The sequence below is a fragment of the Myotis lucifugus genome, unplaced genomic scaffold (assembly GCF_000147115.1).
Source record: "Myotis lucifugus unplaced genomic scaffold, Myoluc2.0 scaffold_69, whole genome shotgun sequence".
NCBI classification, from domain to species: Eukaryota; Metazoa; Chordata; class Mammalia; order Chiroptera; family Vespertilionidae; genus Myotis; species Myotis lucifugus.
This window is the reverse complement of record NW_005871117.1, coordinates 1,450,932-1,476,739: the sequence shown is the minus strand read 5'-3', so window position 1 is coordinate 1,476,739 and position 25,808 is coordinate 1,450,932. Positions and strand designations below refer to the sequence as shown.

At 40.3% G+C, this 25,808-nt stretch overlaps 1 protein-coding gene across 1 annotated transcript in view; it reads left to right on the top strand.

Annotated features, from left to right (window-relative positions):
* LRMDA (leucine rich melanocyte differentiation associated) overlaps positions 1–25,808 on the top strand; it is a 979,651-nt gene that overhangs the window by 791,418 nt on the left and 162,425 nt on the right.

Here is a 25,808-nt window from a genome sequence, read left to right as displayed (position 1 = left end):
GCAGGGACATGGGGCTGTGTCAGTGATCTCAGCTGCTACTGACTGGCAGTCCACGTACTATATGTGGGTATCCACGTTATGAAGAATGGTGAAATGTTTGCTGGAGAAATGTCTCTAAATATGCCATGTGCACGGGCCATATTTCCACTCTTTATCTGGTGGCTTTTAGAAGTAGAATTTTCATTTATATAGACCATTGTGTCTTTTGGGGAAGACATTTTTATTTGGAGCACAGGCCATGTCATCCTTAAGACAACCCGATAAAGTGGGAATGTTATCATTCTCATTTAACAGAGGAAGACCCAAGAATTTCTAGAGGAGACTGAGTCACTCAGTAACAGAGGCAAGGGAAAAAAGTGAAGCTCCCTGTTCTTGATTCCCAGGCCACTCCTGACATTTGAAGCGAATGCAGGACTGACTGTGGCATTGAGCTGGAGGGAAGAGGAGAGAAAGTGCAGGGAGGGGCACAGCCTGGAAATGTCCACTGCTGGTGGATTTCCATAGCCTGTGCTAAGGCTGCAGAGAAGCAGGCATTGCCTATTTCTGTCAAAATAATTGCCTGCTATGCTCCTCCCCTTCTTTTAAATTACACATCTATCAGTTCTGGCACAGAGAAAGTTTGAGAAACCAGAGAGGAAAATACGATGATATCAGTCTGAATTAAGACAGGGAAAATAGAAGACACACTATATATTCAAATTATGAAGGGTTTTACTGTAAGGAATGGGAGTCTTACACAATCAGGGAAGGACTGACTCAGGGAAACTGATACCTAGAGTCTCAGGTATCAGTCTGGGTATCTCAGGAACCCCCAGAAATCTCCTACTGAATTCTACACAAAATGGGGGTGATTCTCAAGAAATTCACATGGATACTGCTTCAAACAGTAGGACTCTCTATACATTGCCCTGCCCTTCCTTCTCTCTGGATTTCCAAATCTTACTCCAGTATCTCTCTTTGGCCCAGTCTAACCTAGGACTGTTTGCCCAGAGAATTCTGGGAAATGTAGTTTTCAGGTTTTCTTCTGAGTTGCAGAAGAGACCTTAGAAGAGGGGGTGGTAATACCTAGTTAAAATGTGCAATCCAGCACATCTACCATAATCCTACCTCACCAACAGTTATCATGCTGAAGGTCCCATTCCTGTTTATTTGCACAAGTATTTTGCAAAGTAATTGTGAGCCCAATAAAAATCTCTAAATTATTAATTTTTTCCCGATGCTTATATAGTCTTGAAGATGGGCCATAGTTAGTTAGCTTGTCATATCAAAAACTGGAATTTAAATGTATAAAAGAAAGAAAGCAAGAAACCAGGAGGAAATCTGCTATGAAAACTTGCTTGGAGATGATATCTGTCCTGCCTCTATCCATCCTTGGCAATCTTGCTATTCTATTTATTGACACAGTTGTTAGGTGCTTATCCTCTTCTCCAACAAGGGGCTTGGTCTATTTGTGTTTGAAATTGATTGCTGGGACTGTCAGAGAGTGATTTACATAGCAACTTATCATAATTAGTTATTGTTTGCAGTTTCCTTAATGTGAATTGCATTTTATGCTTAGCAATTGATTTTTCTGTATATCTCCATGAAGCAGCTCAATGTGAACCATTCAAAAAAGAAGAAAAAGACAGAAAGAAAAACTGCGAGCGTTTTTTATGTTTATTTTTTAAACAGTTTTAGCCTGAGCTGCCATAAAATGTATTTTCACAGAAGCCATAAATACAAAGTGCTTTGCTCCAACTATTTAAATCAGCCAAAGTGAAATGAATAAGCAGAAAATTAAATGGATGCATGTGAAGATGTGGTGATGTAGACAATGATGTTTGGGATGGGGAGATGTTGGCCAGAGAAACTACATGCCAACAACAGAATACCTTCAGGAGGGCTCAAGATGGGGCTACTCGATAACCAGACTGTTCAGCACAATTTGTTTTAGGCTTATAGGATTCGGAGGCAATCTGTCTCTTTCACCCAATTTTTAAACCATTTTCTGTTTTTTATACTCCTACCATCTTGCCATGTCAGCCCACAGGAAATGTGAAAGCTAAGTTGGTTTGATCGTAATAAACAAAATCTACACAGAATAATAGTAAAAACTCAAGGAAAATAGATGCATTTATTTAGGTTATCTTAATAGTTCAGTGATTCAGCATCAAGAAATCTTTTTGCCTATTGCTTGTTGGTTCCCAATGACCAATTAAAAAGGTGGAATAAGCAATCGATGGCTTTGGGTGCCTTTGCCAGGTAGGCCTCACTTGAGCTGAGACCCTGTGACTGAGGTAGCATTGCTTATTTGTTGCCTCTATCTTCTGGAATATTTTGATTACTGTTGACCCTTGAACAACACAGGGATTAGTGGTGCTGACCCTCTGCACAGTCAAAAATCTGCTTATGACTTTTGACTCCCCAACCTTAACTACTAATTGCCTATTGTTTATGTTATAAATAACATAAACAGTCAATTAATACCTACTTTGTATGTTATATGTGTTACATACTGTATTCTTACAATAAAGTAACCTAGAGAAAAGATAATGTTTGTAGGAAGAGAAAATACATTTACAGTACTGTATGTATTTATTTATTTATTTATTTATTTTTTAAATATATTTTATTGATTTTTTACAGAGAGGAAGGGAGAGAGATAGAGAGTTAGAAACATCGATGAGAGAGAAATATCGATCAGCTGCCTCCTGCACATCTCCCACTGGGGATGTGCCCGCAACCCAGGTACATGCCCTTGACCGGAATCGAACCCGGGACCCTTGAGTCCGCAGGCCGACGCTCTATCCACTGAGCCAAACCGGTTTCGGCTGTATGTATTTATTTTTAAAAAAATCCTTGTATGAGTTGACTTGTGCAGTCCAAACTTCGGTTGTTCAAGTGTTCACTGTAGTCTTTCAAGGGAGCCAACCATCTGATGATTTCTCAAAAAACATCACTGATTCAATGAAGGTTCATAGGAACATGACAGATTCAACTTTTTCTATGCAAAGTGTATTGAAAGCTGTGGGGTGGAGAGAGGGAGAAATAGAGATAGAGATGATAGAGATAGAGATAGAGATAGAGATAGAGATAGAGATAGAGATAGAGAGATAAGGGGAGGAGAAAACTACACTGGCTATTGGTAAGGAAGGCCTACCTGTGGATGGGAGGAACATTTCATCTGTGGGTCCTGCCAAATAGTGGCTCCCTTTGAGGCAGGATAGTAAGAAGCTAGGAAAATTCCTTGGCAAATGGAATGGGGAAACGGAGAGATAGTTGAACAAACTGGCCAAGCAATTTACAGCCAGATAACATGTTGCAATGTCTTACCTTCCCTAACCAAGGACACTTAGGAGCAAATGGAGTATACATTCCAGATCATGCTGGGGCAGACCCGCCTTGATCCTGGTCCCTCTTCGGTGACATTCTTTGAAGGTGAAACTGACCAGAGAATGACCTGAACCCCTCTAGATGCTCATTTTGATGAATCAGTATATTGAAGGACATACCTGGAAAGCTGATGAATATTTCATTGAGACCTCCCCAGAGACCTCCTCTAAAATTCTTGCCTTTAGAAAACCCTCAAGATAAAGCAAGCCAGCATGCTCTCCTTGGAGCAAGCCCATGCCTCTCATTTTCTCAGGCGTGTACTTTTGCTCTCTTTCTCCTAAACTCTAAGGGTCCCCATGAGACTTGCAACCAGGGGAGCAGCAGGCAGCCACAGTTCCTTCCAGGCTAATCCCTGAACATGCCTCTAAGGCCCGGTTTTCTCTGACTTTTCAGTGAGCTAACAGCAGCTCCATCTTGGCTCACTTCTGCCACTGTGACTTTTCCTTCTGAGTGAGTCTACACAGCCCCACGTGGCTCATTTCTTCCTTATAACATTTCTAGAGAGCCAAAGCAGCAACATCTAGGCTCTCCCCGGTTGCCTCTTCTATTCTGAGCCCTTCCTTTGTCTCACTGTCCCCAGCTTTAATAAATGTTGCTCTGAAAACTGCGTAGACTTGTGTTGTGAAATCTTTTCTACATGAAGTCAAGAACCCGCACATTCTAGACCACGCTGGGCAGACCTGCCGGTCTCTTTCTGGTGACGCCTTCTCTCAGACTTCATGATATGGCTTTGCTGTGTAAGTGTATGTGTGTGTGGGTGGCGGGGAGGATGGTGGTGGTAGTGAATCTGTCGGTTTCTTGAGCAGAGCTATTATTAGCATTTTCTAATTATGTAAAATACCTTCCTCTGATGACATTATCAACAGAACCTATTACTTTTGTTTTCTTCATAATGCTTTTATGGGCTTATAATCTTGGTGGAATTCTCAGATGCTGAGAAATGCTGAAGTTGCTTTTATTTAATCGAGGTGACTAGTGAGTTGACAGTAGTGGTTGACAGGTTTATTTTATCTGGGTGGCAGCGGGAGTCTATTTTCAGTGTGTGCGTTCTGTTCCACAGTGAAAGGACTTTACTAAGTGCTGAATAAATTGTACTTTCCTTTGATTCTAGACCTTGCTGAAATGGTTTAAAAACTCTAGTCTGGGTCATCAAATTCATCTCCCTACTGCTTTGCAGGGTCAACAGCTTCACTGTGTACCAAGCAGGCTGGGTGGATTGGAATGGAGAGTGGGGTAGATTAAAACTTCCGCACATATATAGATAGATGTGCATGTGCGCGCGCTGTCTGGGAAGGTGGCAGTGATGGAAGAGCCAGCCAAGTGGAATCTGAAGATGGATGAATCTGTTAGACTATTACCAAGACTGGCGTGGACTCTAGCCAGGAACTTTAAGCAACCGCCTTCAAGCATTTGAAATCCATAGGGGTCCATTTCCTATCCTTTTTCTCCAAGGATGATCTTTCATTTGCAGTCTCTGGAATTGCTTTATTTCTACTCTTCAGGCAGAACTGTGGTGCACTCATGCACACAAAGGAGCTAGGAATTTGGTTCTTATTTTTCAAAAGCTAAATAAGGAGGGAATATTAGAATCACCTCCCCACCCACCCACAGTAACATACCTCACTTCTGTAAGATGAACAGGCAAAAGAATAACCCTTCCTCTGACAGTGCAAATAAAAAATGGTACTAAAAACAACAACATATCCCTCTGTCTTGGCTGGCATGTTCAGTGGTTAGAGCATTGGCCTGCTCATTGGAGGGTCTCAGGTTCGATTCCTGGTCAAAGGTATGTGCCTGGGTTGCAAGTTTGATTCCCGGCCCCAGTCTGGGTGCATGCAGGAGACAACCAATCAATGTTTCTCTCTCTCTTACCCCCCCTTCCATTCTCTCTAAAAAAAAATCAATGGAAAAAAAAGAATATCCTTGGGTGAGGATTAACAAAACAACAAAAACAACATGTCCCTCTCTCTTAAAAAAAATGGAGGGTATGAGATTGACAGGTTTGAAGATTCTAAATGTCTTGAAGTTTTAGTCACGGGCTGTTTTTCATCCCTTCCATTGGTCAAACATAACCCCTGAAAGGATAAATATTGCTCTCAGCACTGTCAACCAAGGACTCCTCCAGCATGTCTTTATTTAGTATCCACTGTGTACAAAGTATTTGTTAGGGTTTGTGGAGAATTCAGAAACAGAGGGCACAGTAGCTATCTTCTGGGAATTTGTGGAGATACCTAAAATGAAGCAATGCTAATCAGACAAGGTATTATGTATGATATAATGAAGAGTTGCCTTACTTGTAAAAGCTGGTGTAAGTGCCATGGATGTTTAGGAAAGATAGGAACCAGCAAAGGCTAGAATAGTCAGGCCTGGTGGAAGATGTTGGCTTTGGGTTTTGAGAACATGTAGAGCATGGGTAGGTCGGGGGCAAAGGACATTCCATACAAAGGAAGTGGGTAAAGAAAAAGCACAGGGGTAAGAACAGATAGAACTGACAAGAAGCAAGGAATGAGTTTTTTAAAAGTCAGAAATAAGGTCACTCACGTAGGGCAGGTTTGCATTATAACCGTCATTGAACAACCAGGGGCTCCTAGATTTGATTGAAAGCTGTGCAAGGGGATTATTCATCTGTAAGCAGTATGCATGGGATTGGAAAGAAGAGCCTGGACTCTAGGAGGCCACTGTGGGATGGCATAGAAAGGAGTTTGTTCCAGTTTTAGAAGCTTTTGATTCCTTGACACCAGGCTATGTGACTACAGACTCTATTGCTTTCAAAGAGCATGTTTATAGCAAAGATAATGTAGGAAACAACTGAGTAACAGATGGGGGAGGCAGCTGGGGCCAGGAGGGTGGGGTGATGTGAAGGAAACCTCATGGCCACTATGGAGGGGCTGCTCCAGGTTGCCGATGGTCTGATTGCAGGCTCTCCTTGGCTTGGGCATCAGAGAAAATGGTCAGTCAATGCTCTTTGTCCCCATGTTTTTCAAAGCATTTCTGAGGTTGGCTTTGGAAACTAAAATGTAGAGTCCAGCATCAGTTTTGTTAATGTTAAAATAATCTAGCATTTGATGATGAAGACCTAGAGTTACTGGCGCTACAGAGCAACATTCTGTAGCAAATGCAACAGGCCGACCTAATGACTGATTCTATGTAGAGATAGAGAGCATTACAGAGAGAGCAGAAGGCTGCAAGGAAGCTGGCATAGTGTGTGCGGAGAAGCTGTGGTCCCTGCCTGTATCCCCTCTCTCACACCCATGCCGCCCCCCAGCCCCCGACACACCCTGCAAGATTCTCCCCTACTACTCATGCATAAGCTATAATCTTGTCTACTAAATGGAAGACTTCTGGGATTTATATAGTGGAGCTCATGGCAACAGCAACAAACATACAATAAGCAGGCAAAGCAGCCACAAAAATGTTTTCCCTTCCAGTCTTTGGCTCAAGATGAGCTACATTCTTTTATAAACTAATAAGTGCCCGATGTGCTTGATTCCTGAATCCTGGGTTTCTGAAGGAAGAGGTATGTGAAGCCAATGCTTTTTGTCTAGATTGTTCTGCTGAGAGCTCTGCCCAGCATTAACTTCCCAGTCCCAGGGTTTCCAACTTCCTCATTTCCCTGTTTCTTGTAGAAAGCTTTAGCCCTGCCACAGGTTTTTCCTAATGTAGAGATTTTACAACCTTTTTTGGAACAAATAAACAAACATCTGGAATCATGTGGTACATTTAATTAAAAAGTTTGCATTGGGCCAGAAATGGTAAAATCATGAAAAATGGCCTGTCGGTGAGCTCAAGAAGGCCAAGCGATGACGTTGTTGGCTGCAAGTGGATTAAGATTGAGTGAGGGGGACACCTGCTCATTGAGCCTGCTCTCCTCGGCTTCCCCTCCCAGCCATTAATATTTACTGCTTCGCTTCTTTATCCATTCTAATGAAAGTTTTGGTTGGGCTGTTTCGGGGAAAGGGCTGTTACTTTTCCAATAACCTTGGATTTGTTGGGATGTGTGTACTTTATAAAGGGTGTGGCTTGGGGCTTTCTGACTTTTTAGTTCTCTTAATCAGAATTCCATATGCTTCAGGTCACCCCAGGGGCCTGTTTCTGTTTCTTCAATCAATCACCCAGCCATGTTTCCTTGAGAGGAACCCTGCACTGTGGTTGTGGGAGAAGCAAAAGAAGCTGTAGGCTCTGCCTTCAGGAATCCTATAGTCTAAGTGGAGAAATAAGGGCCTGCACATAGAAAGCAGAGGCCGAGCTAGATGTAGGAGTGCAGAGAAGGGCACGATGAGTGAAGGACGAAGGCTTGGGAGGCAGCCTTGGATGGAAGTGAGAGCGGAATTGAACAACTAGGTGGAAGGAGAAAGCTGGGTTTATCATATCACTTGGGAGTGGCCACTGCTAACTTGTTTATATTCAGGTATAAAGAAGGGGCTATGCTTCCTCACCTTCTACTTCCAATTGTTTAAGGGCTCTTTCCCCTGGTCAACTCATGTAAACCCGCAAACTGAGAAGAACAATGTGTGCTGGGTAGAGAAACTCAGCTTCAAAACACATCTTCCATCCCCTATTTCTCTACTCACACATTTCCACCCAGTTGTTGCTCCTATGCACTTGACTATATACAATCTAAAGCCACCACTGGAATGGAGCCAGTTGTGTAGCTAACAAAGCTGCAGGAACTCTCCCTGCTAGTGTGGAAGAGGACTCATGGACAGACCAAGTGGAATTCTTGTTGAATTTCTAGCCATAATCTAGATGGACTGTGGGGGGAGGGGTGAGAAGTAACCTTAAAACAGGGGTTATATATGATTATTCTGTCTCCAGTTAGTTTTTCCTCTGTGAGGTATGTTTATGGTGAAATAAAATATAACCTTTGTTTGCATATTAAGAGGAGGAGGTTGAGACCATTTGGCTTTGTGGAATGTATGCTCTTATATATCTTCCACTTGAGGATTTATATCCAGGATGAAGTTATTCTAAGAAAAAGATGAGAAGTTTTCCTTATTACACAGAATACAAGGGGAGTGACCAGGGGCCGAAAATACAGTGGTGCCGCATGTTTTGGTTGGATGTAAGGAAAGGATGACTATTGTTGAACTCGGGTGTGGATTGTCAAGGGAGCCTGGGAAATCACCGCTCCCCAAGGCTTTTACTGAAGGATATGCTCATCTGTCATTGACAGTTGAGGGATGTAGACTGAAGGAAGTGAAATGAAAGTTACACGACTTTCAAATCCAGGCAGGATATGAAACCCAGATCCGGGGCTCTCTGTGTCAATGCTAGTTCAACTTCTTCATAAAATGAAACCCTGTTTCACCTTGACCTCTCTGGACTTCTACAAGTGCAGATAGATATAAGGCCATCCTGGAAAAACACTCCAGTGTTGTCAGAGTCCTTAGTCCTCAAAGCTTTATTATTCCTGTGCATCTGTTTCTTTAAATACTCTCTGCAGAAACATTAGCATGAAAATAAGAGTACAGCAAGTTGGAATTTTCCATTTGTAGCTTCCTTAGTCTGTGGGGTCAGAGTTCTATCCTCAGGGATGCTAATGAAAACTCTGTGTGCTGTTCCAGGGCAAATGTTTCTCAGTAAGAGACAGGAGGGGGTGGGGAGCCAGGAAAATAATGCAACACTAATTCCAAAACACAGACTGCCTGGAGATTCCAATTTAAATTGCCCTTTTACCCCTCTTCCCATTCTCACCCCAAAGGAAAAAAAAATCTTGTGTTGTAAGGACAGACATCTGTGTAAGAACAATAAAACAGCCTTCTCTCTTATGGATTAGCTCTTTATTCCTTTATTTATCTTGCTATACCTCATCAGTTTCTCCCAAATCAAGGCGAGTCAAAGAGGATGAGATGCAGTCCCTCACTTTGGTTTTGATTAAAGAAACCCATATAACCATCCTCTCCCACAAATTTCTTCTCTCAAGAGAGAGCTTTCCTTTTTATGTCTAATTTATTTTTTCTTCATCTGCTTCATTGGAATCTTTCTAGGACTTACTTCATACAGTCTGTAAATCAAATAGTCAAGGTCCCCCGGAGAACGGGGTAGGCAGGGCAGTGAATGCTGGAGTAGCTGGGAAACTGTACAGTACAAGGAAAACTAAGATAGCATAATGAGCACGTTCCACAGCCTCCTTTTCTTCTTCTGAATTTCCAAAAATGTATTCGTTAATTAGAAAAAATACCCACTGATCTCATACTGTATGCCAAACACTCTTCCAAACATTAGGGATAGGAGATGAATAAATCAAACAAAAATTCTGACTTCAAAGAGCTTACATTTTATTATTGAAAGGCTCAATAACTAAAATAAAAAAATGAAATTCATATAGTATGTTAGAGATAAGTACTAAGATGAAAACAAGGCAATATTGATCATTTGAGTCTCACTGCAGAAGGCAGCAATGAGAAAAGGGCATTAGAGTGATAAGTTGAAGGAGGTGAGAGATGGAAACCTGAGAATATCTGAGAGAAGAGTCATCCAGGCAGAGGGAAGGGTAAGTGGACGGTCTTGAGATAGGAGCATGACTGGCATACATGAAGTAGAGCTAGGAGGCCGGTGTGGCTAGACTTAGTCATCTAGTGCGGAGGGGAGGGTTGGAGGAAGAGTGTAGATGGAAGTCAAAATGCTATCAGAGGCCAGAACTTGTAGCATCTTGTAGGCCATTTGCATGACTAAGTCAGGAAGCCATTTAAGGTGTTAGCAGAAATGATAGAAACAATATTACTACGCCCTATTGGGGGGGGAAACATACTCATACCATAACTAATTGGAAAACAAGAAGGGGTAGTGCTGTTGATCAGAAAGTATGTAGACTGCAAGATGGATAGAAGGGTAGGATCGAAGAGCTTGATCCCAGCCCAAAATAAATGTGGGAGTTTCAACCTGTCAGACCAGCTTCAGGAGGTCTCTAAGCACAAGACATTTATTAGTTCCACAGATTCTGCGGGTCAGGAATTCCAAAAGAGGACAGTGGGAAGGACTTATTGCTGCTCTGTAATATCTGAGGCCTCGGTAGGAGATTTGAAATCTGGGAGTTAGAATTATTTGAAAAATCATATACTCAGTGATGGATGCTGACTACCAGCTGGGGCCTCAGTTCCTTCCCATGTGGTCTTCCGCTGTAGGCTGATAAGGCCTTCCTCATAGCATAGTGGTGGAGCTCTAAGTGGGTCGCGACCCCTTTAGGGGTTGAACGACCCTTTCACAGGGGTCGCCTAAGACCATTGGAAAACACATATATGATTACATATTGTTTTGTGATTAATCACTATGCTTTAATTATGTTTAGTTTGTAACAATGAAATCGGGGGTCACCACAACATGAGGAACTGTATGAAAGGGTCTCGGCATTAGGAAGGTTGAGAACCACTGCCCTAGAGAGAGTGTAAGAGCCAGGCAAAAGTCCTATTGTCTATCATGACCTACTTTAGCTCCATTTTATTCATCAAGGTAGTCACAAAAGTCCTGCCTAGGTTTAGGGGAAGAGAGAATAGACTCCACCTTTTGATGGGGAGTGGCAAAGTTCTAGAAGAGAATGTGAAACCAGAAATATTGCTCTGACCCTTTTGGCAAATACAGCCTTGTACAATAATGACATACTGGGTCACAAACAGAATTTCAGGGACTATAAGTAGTACAAAAACTCTCAAGTCACAGTGTAATAAAACTAAAAATTAATTTAAAAATTAGATTGCAGAAAGCTCAGCTACCCAGAAATTTTTGAATATTCTTAAATCTCAAGTCAAACAAAACATACAAGCCCAAACTGTGGAATAGCCAGAGAAGTATGATAATGAAACAATTACCTATTAGAACCTATAAATAGATGCAAGGCTATTTTCAGAGGAAAACAGATTTAACTATATATACATATAAATGTACATATACTTCATATACATATACATATACATATACATATACATATACATATACATATACATATACATATACATACACAATATATACTAGTGACCCGGTGCGTGAAATCACACAAGTCCCGGAATCCCTCCCTGCACTTGCCTCCCTGCATGTGCAGCCCTGCCCTCCCACCCAGAAAGAGTCCACAGCTGCCGCCCCCGTCACTGCTGCCAGAGACAGGACCCAGAAAAGTCCCGTGGCCGCTGTGCTGGTGGGACCCAGAAACTGGTCAAGTCCTCCAGAGTCAAGTCCCTGCCCACCTGCATGCACCTAGCCATGCACACAGCCCCGCCCACCCACGTACCTGCTGCACATGCAGCCTCCTGCTGATCGGTCGTTTTGGCATGAGGGAGTCACAACCATTAGCATATTAGCTCTTTATTATATAGGATACATGTATATATCTATAACTTTAATGAAGAAAAAATGTAAAAGATAAATTAAACATCTGATTCAAAATATACTCAACTAAGTATACCAAAAGAAATGAATTATCATAGCTAAAACCAGGTATTAGTAAGATAGAAAGCAAAGAAGTATAATAAATAATCTGAAAGCTAATTTTTTGAAAACCTAAATTACTATGCTAATCAAGGAAATTTGAAGAAAATGCAAAAAGAAAGTCACAGAAATAGGAGAAAATTAAAGGAATCATGAGAACTAACTTTAACTTTGTTCACCCCTCTGCAAATATCTGAAAGTCTAAATCAAAGTGGGTAGTTTTCAAGGAAAATATAATTTTCCCAAACTGTCAAACAGATTGATTTCCAGAGGTAAAATAAAGTTCATAAATACCTATCATGACCCCAAAAAAGCACAAAGTCTAGGTGGATTTATAGGGAAATTTCATTGACGTTAGGAGAGAAAATTACTCAGCAGTACTCTGTTCAATGTTTAACAATTGGGTCTCTGAAAAACAAACAAACAAACACAAAAAAGCAAAACCTCAGATCTGTGGTGCTTACCAATTTCTGTGACATGAATATTCCCACCGTGACTGATTTCAAGCTACAGACGTGATGTTACTTTATTCGTAGTTGAGAGATGTGCACAACCTGACCTGTGAGCCCCTGCAAGCTGGCTCCTGTACACCACAGGGAAAATTCCAAAGCTATTTCAACCATTCCAGAGCACAGATTAATAAGTGTGTATTCCCAAATTCTATTTACAAAGTACTTAAATCTTTACATAAAAATTGAGAAGGTTTCAGAGAAAATAACTAGTTTATTCAATTATGATATATGTACAAAAATTTCAATAAAATCATTATAAACAACACCCAAAAGTCTAAAGAGCAGAGTAAAACATTACGACCAAGTGAGATTTATTCTCAATATGAAATGAAGTTTCAGTATCGGGATATCCATTTATTTATTGAATTGTTTTAAAAGATCTAAGGATGAAAGGCATAATTCTATAGATGCTGAAAGGGCTTTGGCCAAATTTAATAAACATTCTTGATTAAAAAAATACAAAAATAGATGTGTGCTTCTTTAATATGATAAAAATCTATCCATCTTAGTCCAATGCCAACATCCAACTTAATAGGCAAACAGAGATATTACTATTAAAACAAGGACAACATAATGTGTCTGTTACATCTACTATTATCAATATTACTGGAAATACTGGTCCATGGAATTAGGTAAAGAAAGTAACTGCAGGCATGAAAATGGAACACATGACAAAATTATCATGTTTACAAATTATTTTATTTGATTTGACAATTGGAAACTTAAAAGAAAGATTAAGAGAATTCAGTGAGGAAGTAAAATACACTTACAAAAATCACTAGCCTTTTAATATTAAAACAAAGCCAGTTAGAAAATATTTTAAATGAAAGACTCCATTTACAAAAGCAGCATAAAAGGAAATAAAATTGAAATATTATACATTAACGACCATATACAATATCTTTATAAAGAAAATGTTATAACTCTCTAGAAGAACAGAAAAGAAGTCTTGGAGATATGAACAGACATACAATATTCTTTTATAGGAAAACTCAAGACCATAAATATGTCCATAATCTCTACATTAAAATATAATTTCATTACGAAACTATATAAGTATATAACTACCAAAGTTTTTCCTTTTCTCTTTTCTTTTAAACTAGAAAAATTGGATCTAAAGTTTAGATGAGAAGATAATAGCCTGGATCATTCTGGAAGAAAAAAAAATATATATATATATATATATTAGGGATTAGTCCTACTAGATATTCAGTGTATTATAAAGCATCAATAATTTTTTAAAATGTAGCACGGGCACACAAATCATTCAACAGACTAATGGAATAAAATGGGAATTCCAGAACAAAAATCAAATGGATTTACATGTGGGATTTAGTATATGACAAAGTGTTACCTTAAACTGGTGGTAAAGCCTATTCAATATATGTTCTTGGGGCAAATGAGTAGCTTTTTGGAAAACAAAAAAGGATTCATTTCTTATACCTTACACCAGGATAAATTACAAATGGATTAAGAATTTAAGTAGTGAAGAAAAATAAACCACGAAAATGCTAAGAGAAAAGACGGGATTCAGAATTTAGAAGCCCTGATTTAAAAATGAAAATTTGAAAACCTTAACCTTATTAAAAATACGCTTAACTTTATTTTAAAAACACAACCTTCTCCAAAGAGGACATACAAGTGGTCAGTAGACATATGAAAAGATGCTTAATGTCACTAATGATCAGAGAAAGTATATTTAAAACCATTTTATATATGTCAGAATGGCTATTATCAATAAATCAACACACAGCAAGTGCTGGTGAGGTTGTGGAGAAAGGGGAACCCCTGTGCACTGTTGAAGGGAATGCAGATTAGTGCAGCCACTTTGGAAAAAAGTATGGAGTTTCCTCAAAAAATTAAAAATAGAACTGATTTATGACCATGCGATTCCACTTCTGTGTATATATCCAAAGAAACCCCAAACACTAATTTGAAAGAATGTATACACCCCTATGTTCATTGCAGCATTATTTACAATAGCCAAGCTATGGAACAACCCCAGTGCTCATCAATGGATAAGTGGATAAAAATGCTGTGGTACATATATTCAATGGAATATTACTCAGTCATAAAAAAATGAAATTTTACCAGTTGTGACAGCATGGATGATATAGAGGGCATATGCTCATTAAAATAAGCCAGACAGAGAAAGACAAATACCATATGATTTCACTTATAAGTGGAATCTAAAGCACAAAATAAATGAATGAGCAAAATTGAAATAGACTCATAGATACAGAGAACAGATTGTGGGTTGCCAGAGGGGAGGAGTCATGGGGGCTGGGTGAAAAAGGTGAAGGGATTAAGAAGTATAAATTGGTAGTTACAAGATAGTTACAGAGATGTAAAGTACAGCATAGGGGTTATAGTCAATATTATAATCGTTATGTTTGGCGCTGTGGAAATACTGGGGGAAACACTTTGTAAAGTATATGATTGTCTACCCACTATGGTGTACACCTGGAACTAATATGAAATAATACTGAATGTAAACTGTAATTGAAAAATAATTTTTTTCAAAAAGAATCATTAGAAAAATTGGTAAAATTTGAATGGGGTCTTACAATTGCATGGTAGTATTATATCAATAGTATAGTAATTTCCTGATTTTTATGACTATATTATAATTATGTTGAAGAATGTATTTATTTATTAAAAATACACTGTAGTATTTGAACATGAAGGGCATCACTGAGCAACTTACTTCAAATGTTAAAAAAGTGCTTTGTACTATTCTTACATTTCTATTATAAATATGAGATTCTTTCAAATTAAAAAAAAATTAGAAGATGATAAAATCCAGACCAGCCCACACAAAGACCTTATAGAAAAGCTGGAATTTTAAATTAGAAACCCAATGCACATGCTTTAAAGTTTTATGATACATATTTATACTTAATTGCATAATAACATATGTATACTTCTCAAAGCAAAAAAAAAAGAGAGAGGAAGGACTTTTACATAGAAGATAAAGATTTTACAGTGAGGAAGACATACAGTGAATTTAAAAGTATTTGGAAATATGTCACATACAGTGGTAGATTATGTATATTTTTTTAATACATGAAGAATTCCAAATGCATAAAAAAGTGACCAACAACTATAAAAATAGATCAGCAATTTCATTCCTAAAAATACAGGCATATGTGTAAAATGACCTATATACAATAGTATTTATTATACAGTAGATGTACTAGCTAAACATTAAAGATAGCCAAATATCTGTCAATTGAGAAATGGTTACATATATATGGGACATCCAATCTCTGGAATATTGTGTATCTCTGTCAAAAGAATTAGCAAGTTCCCTACATTGTTACTAGTATATGTAAAGCTATGCAACTATGTGAGTCTATGCAGCATATATCAATAAAGGAATAAAGCAAGATACAGAACAATATGCATAGAATACTATCCTTTATTCATAAAAGGTATAATGATAAGAATCTATGTTTCTAAAAAACTCTGAAGGATGGGTAATAGTGAGTGCCTATGGATGGGGAGAACTAGGCACGTGGGAAGACGGGGGTGGGAGAAATACTATTCACTCTACACTTTATTTCCTCTGAATTTTGAATCATATTCAAAAATAAACAAATTGAATTTAAAAGACTGAAATAAAATTCATATAGCCTATAACCTAGCAATTACACACATCCGAAGGGAAGTATGCAGAATGATATTTACTGCAGCATTTTTCTAGTAGTAAAAAAAGTACAAAGAGAAAGGAATGCCTATCAAGAAAGGAATGGTTAAAGTGATTTTGAACACTATGCAGCAGTTTAAAAGAGTTGAAGGTAAATGAAGTACTAACACAGAATGATCTTCAAGACATATTTTTGAGCAAAAACAATTTGAGTATAAGACATTTGTATATTGTAATACAATTTATGTAAAAGCACAAAATTGCACACACACACACATACACACATACACACTCACATACATGTGTATAAATGCATGGAAATAGTTTTGGAAGAGTGGGTGCAAAACCCTAATAGTAGTTACTTCTGGGAGAAGACCCACATTGAATTGGAAAAGAATAGAAGAGGGTCAAGAAGTCTAGCTCTTAATATTTTATTCATGGAATAGTTATAATAAAAATAATAAAAGATCTAAAGAGGGTAGAAGCTTTGGGTAATTTGTAACCATTTTGGAGACTTTGAAACTTTGTTTCCCCAAGGCTAAGGATGAAGAAATAGTTTCCCCACCCAAGGTGGCTCCTTGGTTGAGTGTTGATCTATGAACCAGAAGGTCAGGGTTCGATTCCCAGTCGGGGCACATGCCCGGGTTGTGGGCTCGATGTTTCTGTTTCTCTCTTCCTCTCCCTTCCTCTCTGAACTCAATAAAAATATATTTTTAAAAGTAAATAGTTTCTGTGAAAACATTCCTTTTCTTCTCCAAATTTAAATAATCCAGTGTTGAGAATCCACAGTAAACTTGCTGTGCTCTGTCACTGTTGGGGGATATGATATTCATATGAATCAAATATTCTGGTAGATGAGGAGATTCAGAGAAAAAAAAGTCAAGAGGTAGATGCGTGTAGTGACCAATGGCTTCTGATTTACTGAGAATGGGAAAGAAGACATCAGCATTAATATAGGCCACTATTTATTGAGTGGTTTCTTTAGAGCCAGGCACTGTGCTGGTATTTTACATATGCTTGTGGTCTCATTTAATCTTCACAATATCTCCTAGAGCTAGATATTATCCTTATTTTATATGTGAGGAAATTGGAGCTTAGCGAGATATTTTGTAGCTTACCCATGGTCCCAGTGCTAATATGTCCTTGTGAGACTCAAAACCAGGGATAACACTGAAGCCTGTATTCTTCCCTCGTTCCATGCTGCCCCTCCCCAATAAAACACACTTAACATGCAACTATATGAGTAAATTTTAATCTGCTTCTTGATTTCAGCATTTCAGGAATCCTGTTACGAGCTTCCATTACCAAGGCACTAGTGAAGCATGAAATAAATGATGGCTAATTGGAGATATCTGGTTGACAGAAAGCAGAGTAATACTGCTTTTATAGGACTGAGTGCTTTTATAACAGATAACAGTATAGCAAAATCACAGGTGTGATTTGGGCATAGCCTCTTTGTGATTTATTGATCTGCATACTCAGAAGGCCTTTTTATCTCCCATATACAGATTTCAAATTTTTTGTCATTTTTAGCACTAATATCAGACCTTGCATCCCTGTTTGTCCTCCTGTAAATATTGTTTAGATACATGAGGCAGTTTCACCCTCCTGGAATCTCCCAGCAAAGAATCAGATCTCTTAACCTGAATTAACACATGCAGAATTTAGGCGTGCTGCTCCAGGGGCTTCCCGGACTACCCCTTTGGTTATAGATTATAAATGCCATTTAGAGAAACCACAAGATGGCTCCTGAGTGTCCAGTAAACTTCAACAAACACCTGAGCGATCCCTCCGTGAGACTGCATAAAACAGAAACAGAGAATGGCAAATAACCCATTGACTATGCACTTTCTCTCCCGCTGAGAGCAGAACGCACTGCAATGCAATTTCAGTACTTACATGCCTCTGGGGAAAACAGACCCCTGAAAATCACCGAGTGCAGCACCGGAGAAATTCCTAGATCTGTGCTCTGCTTGGTGTCATAAAACCCAAGCAACCTTAGACTTCCTTTTTGAGTACAATGGACTGGTAATTTTGTTTTGTTATATTATCCACTGAGCATAATGATAATGGGTCACATGCAATTTAAGGAAAAATTAAGTCTAATAAGAAAAATCTCTAATAAATACTAACAGTATCTCGTTTGTATTGTTGTTGGTCTAATCCTTCCATTAACATTGGTTTTTACATATTAAATGATCTGCAATAAGTTGAAACTGAAGATGGCAGTACAAATTAAAACACGCATTCTTATAACATAGGCACTGTATGACTGCTTGCATGACTCTTCCCTCAGGCAGGAACGGGGCGATATGGCACATTCAAGGGGTGATGCTAGCACGTAGTGGGAGGTGCTTGATTTTAGACATGCTCAGCAGTAAAGATGCTCAGTGTAGAGACAGACCACATTAATTACCAGCGATGGAAGCAAATCAATGCAAACCAGAGACTGAAGGTTTGAATCCAGCCTAAGAAACAGATACATCCCCCTCAACCCAGGCTTCTTCTGGGCCAGTGGTGGAGGGTGGGGAAGCTTAGGGAAACTCTAGTACCCAAGCAAAAGCATGAGAGGAGTTCTAGGCAGTGTTAGCTGCCCCATCGAGGACAATGTGGTGGGGTGGGATAGAACTAGGGGAATGTTTTCAGGAAGCTGTTATTATTAGACTAGAGGCCCAATGTACAACATTTGTGCAAGGATAGGCCCTCACAGCCCTGGCTGCCTCAGCCCTCAAGCCCTTGGCTGCCTCGCGGCCCCGCCCACTGGTTGTTCCAGAAGGTCATTCTGGAAGGTCATTTTGCTGTCTGGTTTAATTAGCATATTAGCTCTTTATTATATAGGATATGTGCCTCTCACGCCTTCATAAGGATCTCCTAGGGAACACCCACAAGGTATATATGCTGCATACCTACTTCCAGGGATTATGGCTCAGTGGGTCTGGGGCGACACCCTGCATGTGTTATTTTTAATAAGATCCTTGAGTGATTCCGCTATACACAAGAATTTGAAGACCACTGTGTTAAGGAGTCTCTTTTCTGAAGTCCCCTCGGCCATGAGGTTTAGGAGAGTAGTGACTATTTCCAAACCCTGCTGACCAGTGGCATGGTAGCCGCAAAGGTCTTGCCATGTCAGGCCCTCAGTGGTTTCTGAGAAGGACTAAGCAGGCTACAGGAGGCTGAGTTATTATGAAGAATTTGCTGCACAAGACACTGTGCTGTGTGCAGAGACGGTAAGGACCTCTGCCCTCAAGGCATTTACAGTTTAGATCAAGACCACAGGCAGAACTCAGATAATGCATTGAAGCACTGCAAGTGCTCTGAACCTGGGGACACAAAGGGCTTGACCATTGGGGGAGGGCTTCCTAAGTCAACATAAGGCTTGGACCAAGGGCTGGCCAAGGTGTAGAGAATGGGACTTCACAGAAAAGTTGTCCAGAGTTTGAATACTTGGGTGGTATCCACTGATTGGTTGTAAATGGTGAAGAGGAGGGAAGAGCATCAGATGACCTCCAAGTTTTTGGCCTGAGTGCCTTTGTGGCAGGAACATCCGTGTTCTGAGGGATGGTTTGGAAGGAACAAATTCGATCAGACATGTTGAACATGAGCTATCTGTGCCTGCAAATGGAGTTGCTCTAAGTTATGAGTTAGTAAACTTTCACTGTAAAGGAGCCAGATGGTTTTTGTTGTGACTACTCAACTCTGTCATTGTAACATGCGATAGGTGAGCAAATGAGCATGGCTGTGTTCCAATAAAACTTTATTTACAAAAGCAAGTGGTAGGCCAGATTTTGCCCATCTGCCCTAGCTTTAAATTCCTGCTGTAAATGTAAGAATGGAATGGCAGATAGATATACATATTGACTCCTACATGTTTGTGTACATAGAATCTTTCTCTGTAGTCACAGAATCATCACACTTATTCTATACAAACACTGCATTTCAAGGTTAGTTTAACAAAGAATTTTCAACCTTCCAGAAACCACTCAATTATTACCCATTTATAAAAAGTTAAATTTGGAAATGTAAATTAAACTACACGATACATTTTGTATTCACTGATTCAACAAAATTTTAAAAATCTGGCAGTACTAAGTACTGGCAAAGTTGTAGAGAAAGAGAAACTCAAAAGCTGTTTTTTTGTTCTTTTTTTCCTTTATTTTAATTTTATTTATGTTTTCCATCACTGTTTATCCCCTCTATTTCTTCTGCCTCTAACCACCTCCCTCCCTCCTATCAAAAGCTATTTTGGCCTGGCCGGTGTGGCTCAGTGGTGGAGCATTAACCTATGAACCAGAAGGTCAAGGTTCGATTCCCAGTCATGGCACATGCCTGGGTTGTAGCTCGATCCCCAGTGTGGGATGTGCAGAAGGCAGCCAATTAATGATTTTCTCTCTTCATTGATGTTTCTCTCCCCCTCTCTTTCCTTCTCTCTCTTTCTTTCTCTCCTTCTCTTCCTTCCTCTCTGAAATAAAAAAAAAAAAACCCACAAGCAAACAACCAAAAAAACTACACCTATTTTGGTGGGAGTGTGAATTAGTGTATCTATTTTGGAAAACAACTTGTTATTATCTAGTAAAATTTTTTTAAAATATATTTTTATTGATTTCAGAGAGGAAGGGAGAGGGAGAGAGAGATAGAAACATCAATGATGAGAGAGAATAATTGATCAGCTGCCTCATGCACACCCCCAACTGGGGATTGAGCCTGCAGCCTGGACATATGCCCTTGACTGGAATTGAACCTGGGACCTTTCAGTCCTCAGGATGACGCTGAGACAAACCAGCTAGGACAGTAGTAAATTTGATTATATGCAGACCCTAAGATCCAGCAAGTCAACTTCCAGGACTCTAACCCAGGAAAAACGCTTGTACGTGCTGAGATTAATAAGAACTGCACTCATAGCATTGTCTATAATAGCAAAATAAAACAAAAGACAACAGCAACAACAAAACAGACAAAAAAAACTGGAAACAACCCAAATGGTTCTTTATTTTATTTTATTTTTAAATATATTTATTGATTTCTTACAGAGAGGAAGGGAGAGAGATAGAGAGTTAGAAACATCGATGAGAGAGAAACATCGATCAGCTGCCTCCTGCACACCTCCTACTGGGGATGTGCCCACAACCCTTGACCGGAATCGAACCTGGGACCTTTCAGTCTGCAGGCCGACGCTCTATCCTCTGAGCCAAACCGGTTTCAGCCCCAAATGGTTCTTTAAATGAAGTGGAATAACATTCAATATGGAGGAATCTATAAAACAAACTCCCTGAATGATACTGTATGATATCATTTTCATATCAAAAAATAAAACAAAACACTATGTTAAAAGGGTCTTTACATATGAGGCAAAACTGAAAAAAATCCCACATGGGAATGAAAAACTTAAAATTCAATGTTGCATTTACCATCAGTGGTCGGTGGAGGCAAAGGAATCTAATCTGATAGGAAAGACTTCAGGGATTTATTTATTTCTAAGCTTGGTGGTAGGTACACAGATTTTTTTAAGTTATTTTTTTCAAGACTTTACATGTGATATTTGTTCCTGTGCAATGGAGCAAGCATTGCATGATAATGAAAAACAAGACAAACCAAAATCTGACTGAGTTTCGTTACCAATGTTATACTTTAGAGAAATAATTAACTGAAGGCTATTCTTGTAAAAAGATGTCAGTTTGGGGGAGTGACTTCTTATCTGACTCGTTTTCTATGCCAGTCATTTCACCTTTCCCAGTCACTGAAAGCCAGCTGCTTCCAGTATTTCCTCTGGGCACAAGGCCCTGGGGAGCGGGTGCAGCCCAGAGCAAGAGGAGTAGCTGTGCAGGGTCATTTGAGTTCCCCATCTGAAGGAGAGAAGCATTGTCTTTGGCTTAGGACAGAATGTGGTCAAATTTCTCCCTGTCACTCAGCGAGTGATCCCGCTGCCTTCTTTATATCCTCCCGGTCATCTGGGCTTAATAGGGACACTGTGTAGTGGTTTCGTGGTGTGGAAGCCATTGCTACCTAATTTTTTATTTCTTGAATATCACTTTGTAGTGTCATGATTACAAGACTTGGAAGAAGATAAATTCTCTGTCTATTCCGAGTATAAATGGGCACTTGAGATGAAACCACCTAGTTAATTTCCCCTCGTTGCCGGAGTAGAATCTGAATCCAAACCACAGCACAACCTAGCCCCTAAATCTCCATTAAAAACCACCTTGGGTCATCTGGCAAAGCTTTATATAAAGTCAGCAGAGAATTATAAAGTCAAAAGTGAAAAATGGTACAACAAGAAAGAATCATAAAAAAATACTACATCAGTTAAATGTACTCAAAGGCAATTTAGTGTGTTCTGGCACCAGTTCTTATTGATGCAAAGAATGTGATGTGTCAGGGCTGGGAACGAGTGTGAAGGAAATGCTCTTTGCCTCACTCAGGAGCAGCTCTGTGAAGGGTGCCTTGCCGTCTTGCTGTTATACCAGGAATTTCAGGGACAATATTCTAATTAGTCCAGTCTGGACATCTTCTGTTCAGTTTTCCCTGGTGTAGTATATTTTTAAAATTAGATTTTTTTTCCTTCATGGTGATAAACAAACCTATAGGCTGCATAAATTGGTCATCGGTACTTAAGTGTCTGTCTCTTTGGAGTCACCCCATTGCTCTGCTTTTTTATATCCACACTAGAGGCTTAGTGCATGAAAATTCATACACAGGGGAGGGGGGAAGTCCCTCAGCACGGCCTGCCCCCTCTCACAGTCTGGGAGCCCTCAGGAGATGTTCTACTGACGGCTTAGTCTGGCCTCCCTCTGCAGGAGATGACGGGGCCAATCAGGGGAAGGCACTGCCCCCATCACCCTGTGGCTGCCCGAGCCTTGGCCCTCGAAGCCATCTGCTGCCTGCCTGAGCCTTGGGCCGGCCCTGGCAGTGGCAGCCGCCATCCGAGGCTTGCCTGAGCCTCAGGCAGCCACTGCGGCTTTGTCCAGAAGGACGTCCGGAAGACGTCTTCTCTAATTAGCATGTTACCCTTTTATTAGTATAGATTCCAAGCTGTGATTGTTTCTGCCTCATCTTCTCCAACACCCTTAGGGTCTCATTGATTAGTAATAACCACAGCTGTGATTATGATGCACCCACCATGTTGTAGGCACTGTGCTTGCACCTGGATATGCATCATCTCATCATCCTCACAGACACCCAGTGAGATAGGTCTGAGTATCAGGCTGATATACAGATGAAGACAGCTAAGGCTCAGGGACTCACAACTTATTTGAGTTTACACATTGAGTAGCAGAAATGGGACTTTTCAGGCCTGACTGCTAAACGGGCCCTATGTTAGAAAGGTTGGTTCTCTAACCTCATCAGCAGTAGTGGGAGGGGACCCATACCTCTAGAGAACACAGTTGCAATAGAGAATAGTATTAGGACGGAGACCCGTGTTTGAATCCTGGCTTTGCCAGTTACTGGCTTTGTGACCTTTGGCAAGTTACTTGACTACTCTGTTTCCCCCTCTCTGCAAAATGAGCATGATCGTAACACCTCCCTGAGTAGGTTGTTGTGAGACTTGTATGAGTTGGTATAAGTTGAGCACTTCAAAGAGTTTCAAGCCCGTAGTAAGTGCTATATTTGTGATTGTTGCTGCTCCTGCTTCTATCATTGTTATCACTGTTGTTATTATTGTTGCTATGGTATCTCTCCTGGAGATAAGATGCCTTCACTGACAGTAGTTGTGAATGGGATGGGCTAAAGGGAAGGTGAAGGATCAGCCCATGTGGCAGGTCAGGGGGTGCATGTTTCCAGGCAAGGCACTCAGTCCTACTTGTGTGGGGCCATGGCCACCTTGGGTAGACCATTAGTCACAAGTGAAGCAGTTTTGGAAGGTCAAATGAGGAAGGACACTGCATTCCTTGGGTACCTCCTTTTGGATACTTCCACACTCAAAATCAGGTTCCGGGGTACCTGTCTTTCTTTCCCATCTATGAATTCACATCCAGGTGAGAAGGAAAGCAGTTTGGAGATTTCCTTTTATTCTAGTAGGTCTTCGAGTCTCAGTTTTAGATTCAGGATAAGTGATTGGTTCGATCTAAATGCTTTAGAGGATCTGAAAGAGATTAGAAAAACTATTCCACAGCATAAAGGCAGGACAGGAGGGAATCATTAATCTCACGGACATTCAATTCCCTCAGAACTTTTTTGGGAATGACCAGAAACAAGTCAGGCCATATGCTGTCCATTTGCAAGCCTCTGAGCTACGGACTTTTATTTATTTATTTATTTATTTATTTATTTTGACAGAACGAGGCCAATGCCATTGCCTCATTTAAGATGGTTCTCAAACTTGAAAAGGAACTGAAAGGTTGAGACACGCATGCAGAGTCAACACAGATGACTTGACAGAAGGAGGCCTGACAAACACCAGGGCTCCCCCAATTGTCAGAAGCAGGCTGATGAAGACAGGGCCGAAGCTTCCCAGACTGGCTCGCATGTTGGTAACTGAGCAATCAGGGCAGGCATAGTTATGCTGTGGAGAGTTCTGAGATGTAGAGAGAGCACGTTAATTGCTCAGCCTCAGCTGAGACCTTCCACTTTAATCACAGTGCACAGTTTGGAGCCTTCGGCCCCCGAGTTTGATTCTTTAGGCTGCTCTCCTGCTCCAGTCGAAGGCTGGTTCCAGGTGCTGGCCATTTGCGTTTCCCTCCAACTGGGCTGATTTATGGACCCGGAGATGTTTTCTGTTTTTTCCAAATTCTGTTCCGTTACTTTGTAATAAAGGGGACATGTGATATCTGGTTCTTTGCAGGCCCTTGGTTTTAACATCCCTACTACCACAGATTTTTGCCAGTTACTCTGTGGCCTGCCTTCTGTGATCTGGAGGGGGAGAAATGCCCTTCTGTGTTTTGAGTATCAAAGATAAGATTGTAAAGACTCTCTTCTTTATTTTCCCTTATGGCTGGAGTGGAAAATTCAAAAGACCTGCATGAGGCTTTATTGCATTCAACATCTCAGTGCAAATGAAGGACTGGGAACCTTAGTGACAACAGCTCACCACAGGTGCTGGAGTTCTCCCCATTCCACCTAGCACATGGTCTAGTGTATAATATCAGGAGGCCTTCCACACTCAGGCCAGGGCTCCGGTGACATGTAAGTCAATATGGAAGTCTTCACAGGAGAATCCGAGTGTCAGCGGAGGACACTGTAACATTGAGGCTGAACAGGGTGTTGTGAGTGTTACCTGTTTGGCTGAAAGTTAAGCCCCATCTGAGCTGATAAGGGACAACATATCCTTTGGGAGTTTTCCCAAGTGGCAGAAATGTGTCACAGGAAAGTAATTGGAAATTGATATTTGACATATCTCTGGGTTACTCTTTATTTCTGATAACACTAAAGGGTTTGGCCAAGAATCACTAGTGACTAAAATATAAAATCCTGCAATTCGTTGCTGATACACAATCTCTTCTTTGTTGAAAGTAAGAAGCTGCTTTCCGATCCTCTGCTTCCTAACTAGCGCTTCAAGTGCAGAAGCCCATGGGCTTAATTTGGGTGAAAGAAGTGGTGAATTCAGCCAATCCTGCCTTTTGATAATTCTCTGAAACAGAATCATCACCGTCAATGGAGCGCTGTCTTTAAAATTCAACTCGATTTAACAGGCACTTGTTCAGAGCTCACTGTGAGCCCCATCCTGTGCTGTGTGCCATGGGACATACAAAATAAATAGCAAACATGGCCTTTGGCCTTGAGAAACGTACAGACTCATAGGAAGGATGATGTGTTTATGAAACACATTTTACATGGCAAGATAAGATATCATGTATGTGCCAAAGCGAGTGGAACCTGGAATAAGTACAACAGGGAGTCATAAAAATGAGAGGAGAATCGACTGG